General features: G+C 43.9%; 1 protein-coding gene and 1 non-coding gene across 14 annotated transcripts in view; both read right to left on the minus strand.

Moving 5' to 3' along the window:
* ATXN1 (ataxin 1) overlaps positions 1–12,196 on the minus strand; it is a 442,577-nt gene that overhangs the window by 224,269 nt on the left and 206,112 nt on the right. The gene's annotated exons all lie outside the window — the stretch shown is intronic.
* Positions 4,530–4,600, minus strand: TRNAR-UCU (transfer RNA arginine (anticodon UCU)). Its single transcript has one exon. It is a non-coding gene; the product is annotated as a tRNA-Arg (tRNA).

Consider the following 12,196-nt stretch of genomic DNA (forward strand, 5'->3'; position numbering starts at 1 on the left):
CAATATTACGTTCTTCAATCTGATAACTGTACGTAAGGGGTTACAAAAGTGTGATGGCTTGCAGCGCTATCCACCCCAGTAAGAAATGTGTTCTTAAACTTAATCCATTCCTGTGGGTGTGAAACCATGAGAGCAGAACCTTTTGATGAGGCTATTTCAGAGAAGGTGTGGCCCAGCCACAAGGATGGGTCTTAATCCTATCACTGCAGTCCTTTTTAAACAAAAGGCATTCAGATATAAGTAAGAAAGCCACAAAGGGAGCAGCCAGAAGCTGAACATCAAGGGAACCCAGAAGAGAAGGGAAGAGACCAGGAGACACTGTCATTGCGCATGGCCATGTGATGGAGAAGCCAAGCCCCAAGGCTGGCTGGCAGCCAGTCCAAGAAGGGGTAGCCTCCGGAAAGAAAGCATCACTTTGACAACACCTTGACATGGACTTGGTTTTATCCTCAAAACTGGGAGCTAATAAATTCCCATTGCTTAATCCAACCCATTTCATGGAACTTACTTGAGCAGCCCAGGAAAGGAATATAAATGAACATCCTTGTTCTTAGGAAAGGTACATGGAAGGGTTATGTATTCAAGGGACACGGTGTATACAACCTACTCTCAAATGTTTAGAAAACTGATGGACAAAAAGATTGACAGACAGACTGACTGAGAGATAAATGAATAGACAGCATGATACAAGAAATGTGGCAAAATGTTAAAATTGGTGGATACAGGTATCAGAGAGAGGATATGTCGGAGTTCTCTGTATAGGTTTTATATTATTCTTGCAGTTGTCCTGTAAGTTTGAAGTTATTTAAAGATAAAAAGTCAAAGGGGTTCCACATCTAACAATCATTTAGATTACAGAGAAAGTGGGAACTTCTAGGATCCAGAGTGAACTGTGCTGAGAAGATGTGCATAGGGTCAGAATGCCTGCAGTATTCTTTTCTGAAAACTGCAACCTCAGAAATCCAGCTCAACAGTAGATCAGAAATAAAGTCAACAACAGGCAAGAATATCATGAAGTTAGGAATGTTTTCCACGCTTGACGGAGGGACATAGGAAAGAGCAAAGAAAGGTAAAAAAAAAAAAAAAATCCTTGTAATTAGGGCAAGGCAACTCCATCTTTCAGGATTATAATGAATACTCACTATCTCCAGTAAGGATAAGAAGTCTCTTTCTCTCTCTAACCCTGTTCTCCTCGGACATGAATGTGTCTGCCTGCATTTAGTTGCCTCACTTGAAACGTAAGCTCCTCTGAGTCCAATTCTGCATAACACTTAATACCATACACCATGCCCAAAAGGTGACCTCATGGAAACTGTCCTTATTTGCACAGCACTATTTCATGGATTACTCATATCTCATCCTTGCAAAAGTCAACCTGATATAGAGCTGCATTACTTACTCTAGGCAGGAGTATGCTGAGTCATGGTTTCTTAGTTAGCCAAAGGAAAATGATACCATTTCTTCCCATAATCTTGATAAGAATGAAAGCCAGCCCAACCACAAGGGAGGACAAAAGTTCTTTGGCTGCAATGCTTATCCATGACACTGAGACTCTCATTCGACCCTAAAGTAGTGGGAAGACCCATGGCAGGTCTTCCCATGCTGCCAAAACAAGGTAGAAGGCTTGTCCATCTGGATAACATTTCCTATTCAGTTATCCAGAATGGCCATAACCAGATATCTCAGTTAATTGAAATAGTTTCTGTCTCTTGAAGTTTTAACCAATATGCAGTAAAATGCAGTTTTCATTCAAGGGCACACTCTTTATTATAACCATTTTTGGGGCAGCCACTGTCAGAGAATTCAAAATACCAAAGAAAAATCTGAATATGAAGAAGACAGCTGTAGGAATAAATTCAGGGTAAGGGTATGTGCTGGTTTAAAGCTATTATGTACCCCAGAAAAGACATGTTCTTTAATCCTCATTCAATATTGCTAGGTGGAATCTTTTTTTTATTGTTTCCATAGAGATGTGACCCACCTAATTGTAGGTGGCAATTTCTGATTAGGTGGTTTCCATGGAGATGTGTCTCCACCCATTCAAGGTGGGGTTGCTTACTGGAACCCTTTACGAGGGAACCAGTTGGGAAAAAGCTTTGGAGCCACCAGAACCAACAGAGCCCACACAGCTTTTGGAGGTAAAGAAGGAAAACATCCCCGTGGGAGCATCATGAATCAATAAGTCAGGAAAGAAAGTGAGCAGACTTCATGTGCCCTCACAGCTGAGAGAGAAACTCTGAACTTCATTTGCCTCTCTTGAGTGAAGCTAACCTCTTGTTGGTGCCTTAATTTGGACATTTTCACAGCTTTAGAACTGTAAACTTACCACTTAATAAATTCCCCTTTTTAAAGCCTTTCTGTGGTATATCGTATTCCAGCAGCTTTCAAACTAGAACAGGATACATACCAGATTTTTAGATACTCAAAGCAGCAAAATATCTAATAACAACCTGGAGGTGGGGAGGAGATTTGCAGTGTATGTGGGTTTCCATGGTAAGAATACTACCACCATGGCCGAATTCAAGCTAGCAACATGATACCAACCTGCTCCCCAAATTCCTGAAAATTTAACTATTGGCGCTGGAGACCCAGTACACGCTGGTTCTAGTATACCTCTCGTTGAGCCCATTTCCCTCACCCCACCAAGGTCAATAAATTCCATGTCATATCTAAAATGAACTCCAAACTGTTATCATTTTCAGGCCTTTTCTTATCAACTTCCATGTCTTTTCTTCTACTCTCCTAATCTGGAGTAAGCCCAGCTCAAATCCAATCTAAGGAAGGAAACCTTCTTTGAATGCTCTTACATCACATTAGTCTCTCTGCTGTGAATTTTTGCAGCACATATATATTACTATCCTGTGGTGTGCTTCTAGAGGATAGGGTTCCAGGAAACTAAAGGGTAGGTTGCGTGGAGGCAAGGCAAATTCTTACACCACCAGGCATAGCACCAAGTCTGAGCTGGACTGAATGGAATAAAATCCCTTGGCTTGATTTGCTGGATTGATTTATGTCCTGCTGTTCTAGTCAGTGAGGCTAATTAGGATCTGATGAATGATTTGGGAGGACCTGCAGGATGCAGATTATAAGAGGACACTCCCTGTTGTACAAATCAACCTTCCATAAAAAGATAGAAAAAACTAATACAATATTAAGCATAAAATTTCTGTCAGCCCCAGTGTTCAGCTACTGATTTCAAACAACCGCAAAAGGAACCAGGACTCCGAGGACTGGAGCAGGGACATACAAATCGAGCATGGTGCATCTTGTAGTTTCAGAAAGCAAGGAAGTACTGCAAAAAGTAAAACACGCTCAATGGGGATATGCCAAAAAGAGCCAACAGAAAGAGTCCCCAGTGGCCAAAGCTGGAATAATGTTAGCAACAAAACCAACAAAGTAATGGTGGATTATAACTCAAAGTATAACAGAAATATCCATGAGTCCAGACTGATAACAAACAAGATTGAAAAAATGAATAAGTGGGGGAACAGAGAGAAATCTCCCATGCAAAAGAATTTCAAATAATTTACGTAGATACTCTACCCTCAAGGAGTAGAGCACAACTCTTTACTCCCTATGTGTAGGCTAAACACAATAACTTCCTTCCACAGTGTGCAGTATGGACAAAGGGGAAAAAAGTAACTTCAAAGTAGAGAACTCTCACAAACACTGCCTCAGCCAGGCAGACAAGGTCAATGTTCAGAAATCATGCTCTCAGCATGATGTACCCTTGAAATGATGTGATGAAAATAGCACTTTATCTGTGGTTTTCCTCCCCAAAACCCTAGTCTTATTATGAGAAAAACATCGGATGAACCCAAACTAAGGCGCATGCTACAAGATAACTGATCCTTACCCCTGAAAGCTATCAAGGTCATCAAAAACAAGGAAAGTCTGAGAAACTGTCATAGCCTAGGTGACCCTAAGGAGACCTGATGTCAACATGTGATGTGGTGCCTGGATGAATCCTGGGTTAAAAAAAAAAAGGACATTAGGGAAAAACTAAGGAAATGTGAATAAAGGATAGACTTTTGCTACTACTACCACAAACGATGATACAAATTTGTGCCAGGTCCTCTGTTAGGTGGTTTTCATTTTGTTGAATCCCCAAAATGCTGCTAAAAGGTTTCATTCGCACTTTACAGATGAGGCCACTGAGGGCAAAAATATCTAACTGCTTTGTCCAAGATTGTAACAGAGTTAGTAGGCGGTAGAATTCTGGCAAAATTCAAGGGGAAATACAAGTTGAATTATTCTAAGAGCCAGAGAAGTTTTAACTCATGAATCCTCCCAACAACCCACCAAGTGAGCGACCCTTTTGTCTCCCTAATGGGTGAGGAAACTGAAGCACAGGGAGGCTACACGTTGTTTTCAGGTTGAACACTGGTCAATGGCAGAGCCAGGACTTGAACACAGGAGATGTGGCTGCAGAAGATACACCTACCCACCAAGCTCTGTTGCTTCTCAAACAAATAAGCAACAATTGGAATGTTTTGGCCCGCCTCCCCTAACTGAGCTGTGTGTGTGTGTGCATGGTCTGGGAATCGAACCCAGGTCTCCCACATAGAAAATGAGCATTCTACCACTGAACCACCCATGCACCTGAGTTATTTTTGTACATCTTGGGTGTTACACAACATCTCTTATCATGGTAGCCTTTGGGGTATGGGGTGAAGACAGGACTGGTTGGGAAACAGCAAGGCAAGAGGGGACTTTGTGAAATCATGGTAAATTATATTGGGATAAGGGGTAAAGGATTCCCTATAATTTTTTTCCTAAAAACAAAAACTAAAAAGAAAGATTGATTAATGAAATGCCTTCTGAAGTTTTAAAGGGTGAAGTACACTGGAGTTTGTAACTTCCCTTGAAATCCTTCAACATAAAGAAGATGGAATGGGGTATGGAAAAAAGCGAGATATGTGGAAAAACAAATACAGCAAAAGTTGTTAGCTGTAAAACTAGGTGGGAGTATATAAATATTCACTGTAAAACATTCAACTTTTCTCTCTGTTTGAAATTTCTCAAAAGGAATATGTTGGGGAGAAAGTCCCTCATGAACAATTTTGCGAGGTTATCATAAAGAGGTTTCCCAGAAACTATTTAGTTAACCCAAATAAATACACATTTAATTATTTTTTGACATCCTAATTTTTAAAAATATGGGTTCACAATTTCTCCCTTTAAGCAGTTTTGCAGAATATCCCCCGTCTCCGGAGTGAGAGACGGCACTTTTGCCATGGTGCTATAATTAGGCTGTTAAGTAACAGACACGGGGCCAATGTTTATTAATTAGCAAAAAGCCATATAGGCTATGAGCTCTAAACTCTACAGGGCTTTATGTTCCACATGGACCTGCCTACCAATCATTTTTGTGGCTTTGGAAGGGTTTCAACACTTGCACTTATTACAGATAAAACATATATCATTTTTGTTCTAGTCAATAAACATTGTGGTTAAATAGCACATTTATAACAAATATATTTCTTTGATAATTTTCGTATCTGGTTATTTACTCAATTCTTTTTTGGTCTTAGCTTTTTTTTTTTCTTTGCATGGGCAGACACAGGGAATCAAACCTGGGTCTCCGGCCTGATAGGTGAAAACTCTGCCTGCTGAGCCCCATGGCCCACTTGGTCTTAGCTATTTTATGACTTTTTTTTTTTTTTACAGTGAAGTTTTTCTTCAAATAGGAGGTAATGAAATGATTAAGAAAAAAATGCACCTCTTCTGATGCGAACATCAGATTATCTTTCATAAAAGTTAAAATCTATTCCAGATCATTTTAAGCATGCACCATCTCTAGTCTAGGTACTTGACAAATTCCTAAGCGCCAGCGAATGCTGCACATGTCTAGAACTCTTACCTCCTATTCTATTCTTGCAGCCTTGCCAATTGCTGCAAAAGAAAAGTGTTTCTATTGAGTTAAAGTGAAGCCATCCAAAGGGGAGAGCCAGCTCTCTGCTTACCTTCAGGGAATGGCTGTAGTACATGAGCAGTTATATATTGGAAATGATTTTCTAATTGGAATACAACAATGATACAGCCAAAAGTTAGATTTTTGACTAAGAGCAAAGAAAGTCATCCATCTCTGACATGACATGTGGACTCCATACCCCCATCTCTCAACCCAGTCATGGAGAGCTCAATGGTAGCTCTCCATACTAGCACATTTGGTGAAACCCTCTGAAATACATTCAATTCCTTCTACCCGCATAAGAACCATGCCCATTGGGGACAAAATCCTCTTTCTGTCTGTGCCCTCAAGACTGTGACTCTCCAAGACTGTGCGCAGGTGGGAATGGGTGAGGAATCAACTCCACAGCCCATGCCCGGGTTTGAACAACCTTAGGCACATAACCTAACCTCTCTGCTCTCAGATATAAAATGTGCATAGCATTGGTTGTATGGATTAAAAGGAGTTATATAAAAAATGTGTGGAACAGTACTGGGCACACAGCAAGTACTATATAACCTTTTGTATTACTCACAAACCCCAAAACAGCTGCTTGCTACCAAATGATTCCAAAAAGTTATTACAGTAACCTGTCTTCTCTCCACTCCGTCCCTTCATGACCCTTCACTTCCCACCCACTCAAAGTCTGTTCGTTTAAGACCTCCACCTATTCCGACACGGGGAAGACCAGGTCAGCAACTGAAGGGATGTTGTCAGGTACTTTTAAAATCTCTCATTTGCGTGGCTAATAGGTCTTTCCAAAGTAAACACACAGCTAAATATACAGTCCCCTTCTCCTTTTTTAACAAGGGTTTTTCACATGGCAGATTTTTATCATAATGCTCACTTCCTCTCTTCCCTTGTATTAGAAATCTTTTCGTCTTTGGCTCTGTCCCACCCCACTGTTAAATAAAATAAGGAAAGAAAAAGAAAACCAGCCAACTAGCTCAGAGGCCCAAGTATTCTGCTCTGAAGTTCACGCTGGCAATGTTATACATAGTCATGGCAGTTTAACAGCAGATTGGAATCTAATGAGCAAAGATAAGAGAGAAGCACAGATAAAGGAACTCTTGAAAATCAGCCCACATAGTCTCACCAAGGTCTGGGTGGCCTCAAAGATTAATAATAAAGACCGCCTCTCACCAAGGGGCATGGGATTTGCTAGCAGGCGTTTCTTTAAAACTACGCCGATTTACTTTTAAACAAGGACCTTCTGCAACCAGGGATCCGGCTACGCGGCTCAATCATCTGATGAGCCTCAAGGTCACTGATTTGAGTTACACGATGAGCATGACCTCATTCCCCCACTTTAGAACACTTAGATCACCAATCGATACAGAAGGTCTCTGTGTAACATCAACCACGCCTTCTCAAGGGAACACCCTGCATACCTCAGAAACAAACAACACTCTTAAAGGCAGGTGACACACGCAAGACAGAAAAATCCTTTTTTGCAAAGCAAAACCTTTGTTCAGCCTGAAAAGTGCCAATCCAGCCTCAAAAAAAAGAGAGAGAGAGAGGAAAATAGAAAAAAGGGAGATTTCATGCAACACAAACAGAATGGCTCGGCAGTCTTTTTGATATGCTGTTTCCCTCTCCTTTCCACGGGAGCACAGGAATGCATTTTCTGGGGGCTCACAGCCCAGGAAGAGAAGATGAAAATGGAAACACAATGGCAGGGAACCACCACGCTGGGGCCCAAGGAACAGAACATTTGGCTCCTGCAGTACAAATAGGCCTCGGGGATGCACAAGTGGTTTAGTGGTAGAATTGTTGCCCGCCAAGCAAGAGAGCGGGATTCGATTCCGGCACATGCACTCCAAGAGTAAATTCAACAAATGGTGACTCAATAACAGGCTAGTCACATGGAAAAGAATGAAATCTACCCCCCCACTGCACAGCATACGGAAAAAGTAAAGGGAACATCTTATAACTATGATGTCATGATGCTCTGGTGAAGCCATCACTACAGCACCAATAAACACCATTCCATGGCAGTCACTATTCTAATTATTTAACCTGCTTTTCTGGATTGAATTGTAGCCCCTAGAAAGGTTCAGGTCTTAGCTCCCAGTCCTGTGAATGTGAACTTATTTGTAAACAGGATCTTTGAAGGTGTCCTTAGGGAAGATGAGGCCAAAATACATTAGGGTGGACCCTTAGTAGACTGGAGTCCTTATCAACAGAGAAGAAGTTGGACGCATTCAGTAGAGGAGAGAGAGAGATGGTCATAATGGCAGAGGCAGAGATCGAGTCAAGCCATAAGCCATGGAGCATGATGGATCTAGAACTTTATGGACCTCCAAGGAAGCATGGCTCTGACTGTACCTTGATTCAGATTTCTAGCCTCCAGAACCATGAGACAATAAACCTCTGTTGTACGGGCCAACTTCATCACAAGATGACAAACTAAGGTACATGCATGAACTCATTGAGCCCTTCCAACACCCCTATGAGACAGATTTTATCCTTATCCTATTGTACAGATGGGAACATTGAGGAACAAGAGGCTAAGTAAGGTGCTTAAAATCACCCTGCCAAATGGATGGAGTTGGGATCCCAACTCAAGCCTGCAGGCCCTAGAATCACACCATTAAACTGTCTACTTTAGCCACAAACAAACAATTTACAGTTACAAAGTGCTTTAGTGATCACAAAATGATTGCACATGCTTTCATGTCCTTGCTTGGAATAACCGTGCCCTGCACAATTACTTAGGAATTTTACTTTTAAGTGGACTGGGCTGGACTCGAAGAGCTGTCCATCTCCCTGTTACCCCACAGAGAGCCTTCCCCACTGGGAGGTGTTCAGTACAAGTTGGAGAAAGGAAGGTATGAATAATTGACTTGAAAGAATCCACACATCACTCGGTGAGATACACTGAGCACATGTGCGTAATTCTCATCTTCAGATAAGGGGGATGAGGTACAGGGAAATCAAATGGCTTGTCTAGGGTCACAGTCCTCTGGACTCTCTCGACATAGCAGTATGTCACAGAGATAAAAGAGGAGCCAGTCTCAGCTGAGCCCCCAGCCCCGAGATTTATTCTGGATTCCACAGAATGCTGCTGGCAATCACAGCCCCCATGCCCAGGCCAGGCCACGGAACCACAGCGAGGCTCCCACCCAAGCCCCCTGAACCGCGGAGGGGGCAGCTGTTCTCTTCAAGCCTTCCTTACCATCAGGGTTTTTGTTTCTTTCCTGTTCTCAGCCTCCCTTCTCACACACCTCTTTCTGTTTCTTTCTTTGGAGTTGTTCTGTTTCTGTTCCTTTTTCGGTCCTGGGGGTTTTCCCTCCTTATAACTGGAAAGGGTACAACCTCTTCCCACCCAGTTATACACTACAGCTGGGACAGAAGACGCCAAGGTCTGCTCAGGGACTGCGGGAGCTGCTCTGTAGGAGTGAACACCTTTGAGCAAATCCGGGGTTCTCCCAAGTGGCCAGTTTCATTCCACGGGGGTGAGGGGTGGGGGGTGGGGGTGGGGGGGGGGTGTTGGTCAGGGGGAGGGAGCAGTTGTGCAAGGAGCAGCAGCGGGAGGGCAGGCGACCTGACACGGCTGGACGGGGGCAGGACAGGAGCAGGCAGACGGACCTGCGCAGCACGAGACGTCCAAGGTGTTCACGGCAGCCTTCTCATTTCCCAAACGAGGAAACTGAGTCCCCAAGGTACAGCGACTTGGCCAAAGCTACACAGTGTATAACTCAAACCAGTTTTTGACACCCTGCCCTTACTTCCCAAAGCCACAAGAAGAGAAACCAGGATACGAATTACAGGAGAGACCCCAAAAAAAAACTTTTTCATGATACTAAGTGATGCAGGACAGTAAAATGCCCAAGTTCTCAGCGAATTCATAAGCGCATGCGTATACATATCTGTGTGTGTATAAAATCACTTCTAAAGGGCAGGCCACGGTGGTGCAGTGGCAGAGTTCTCGCCTGCCATGCCGGAGACCCGGGTTTGATTCCCGGTGCCTACCCATGCAAAAAAGAAAAAAAAAATCACTCCTGAAGATCTTCCAGGAAAAAATAAAATCCACTGCCCAGAATTACTTAAAGGCCTATCAATACATGGAGAGACCTGAAAAAGAGGCTAACCTTTCCCTCTTCCCCACTGCCTGAGTCGCTCTCTACTGCCTAGTGGGTGGATGGGGGAGGCACAGGCAGGGCAAACCAGCTGCCAATCCGCGCTCTGCTCCCCCCTCCCCCAGCCCCAAGCACGGCTGCAGCCCCGTGATCATTAGCATACACGATTTGCATTCACACCAGATGAGATTTCATCACCGCATCATATTTATTCATTCCTTAATATAAACCTAAATTGCTCTCTTCAAATAGCAGAGAGCACTATGCTTTAGTAAGGGGAAAGAGAAATCATCACAGGCAGAGACGTGCTGCATTTTCATCTCTCCTTCCTCCCCCTTTTTCTTCTGTTCTGACAGCCCCACTCTCAGAGCCTCGCCAAGTCCTTCCCTGGTTTGTCGGAGGACGTGGGAAAACATGTCCCTGATTTCGGTTTCCAATGTCAGGGCACTCGCTAGAGGGAATATACGGTAGCCCTCAACCCTCTAATACTGAGGGACGCTTCTAGTACATTCTAGGGGAGCTCCTAGCCACCCCACACAACTCACAAGTAGAGAAAGGGGAGCAAAAATATCCTACAATCACCTGTCTGGCACATTTGAAACAGGGTTCCTGGAAAAGTTCTCTGAGAAACGAAGAACAAATTCTTCGCAGAAAGTGAGACCTTCAAACATGGCAGGGCCACAAAGCGTGTTTGGGAACGAGTGGACAAGGAGTTCAGGAAACAAGGGCCAGGCTAGGCACCCGGGGCAGATGCCGTGGTGTCGTATCTGCTTGTTCTGCTCTTGCTGTCTCAGCCATCGCCACGTCTGCGGGGAAGGCAAGCTTGTCACCAGAGCACCATTTTCCCTCTAAGGAAATAAAGCCTCTGGTGCCTGTTTCTGTGAAAAGTAAACTGATAGCATCATCTGGAAGTTTATATGCAAGAGTACTGTTTCTAATTCTTTTAGAAAAGTTTGTTTTTAGGGTTCTCCATGGGTCGTTTCACAGTCAGTATAAATCTTTAGTGCCTATCTTTTGTGGGCTTGTACATGTGCTCAAGGAAGGTCACGTCCAACTCTTTACAGAGAAACATGCGACATCCTCTTTCTTGTGCCTTAAACCAGACCACATGAGACAGATTTTATCCGGGACTTCTGTTTTCACATGTTCTAACCTCCAGCATCTCAGCTATTTTCTACAGAAAGAGGGCAAGCTTGGTTAGTGCTCAGAGGAATTTAGATGTTTCCAAGCATTAGAATTTGAGTGCTTTTAGAGCTTCAGCTTGAGGTAAAGCTGGCCACTTAGAAATTAACTCTAACATCTTGGGTTTGGGGCCAGAAGCCAATGACTTGAAGTGGGGTTACCAAAGATGGGGTTGGGGGAGGGGGGCAGGGCGGATGCTATTGGCTGGCTAGACTGGGGGCTGGGCTGGTTTAGGGTCTTGAGCCAAAAGTAACCGAGGGAGCTGAAAGGTCACAGCCTGGACCCAAGGGCTCAAGTACGGCATGCGAAAACACAAGGTGTCACGACTTTTCCAAGAATCCCTTTTCACCACACGTCTGAAGCATTTCAGATGATCAGCGAAGCATAATGGTACTGGGCTACGAGTCAGGAGATTCCAGTCCTCACAGGACTGAGACGTCACACAAGTTCTCTGGGCCTCAGTTTCCAAATCAGTCAGAGGAGACGGTCAACTGATTGCTGAAGTCCTTCCCATTTCACAAGCCTCTCCCCGTCTTTCCGCACTCCCCCTCTTTCCCTCTGCCAGCAGGGGCCGAGTGTGTGAGGAAGGCTGTGCCTTTGACTCCGCAGGAATGCGACAAGGACCCTCCTTACATTGTTCCCACAGTAACCGGAGCCAGCTGTGCTTGGCAGGCAGGCCAAGTTATGGCTCAGGGTCACACACAAGCATAGCCTCTGATTGTGCGACTCCGCCTCTAGGCCTGCCCACTTCCCTCCGCATTTGTCTGCAGGTTGGAATGCTCTTGGGAGTACAAGAATGGATCTGAGACCTTTAATAAAAAGATTTCTCCTGAATCTGGAGTGAAGACAGCATCATTTGAGAGTCACCCTTAGTGCGGCTAGAAGGTTCTAGTAGGTACCTATCTCTGGGATGCTATGGGCTGGGTATAACCTATATACGATTTTTAAAAATTTTTTGTATGCTGTATGGCGGGGGTCA

This window comes from Tamandua tetradactyla, chromosome 25 (assembly GCF_023851605.1).
Source record: "Tamandua tetradactyla isolate mTamTet1 chromosome 25, mTamTet1.pri, whole genome shotgun sequence".
NCBI lineage: Eukaryota > Metazoa > Chordata > Mammalia > Pilosa > Myrmecophagidae > Tamandua > Tamandua tetradactyla.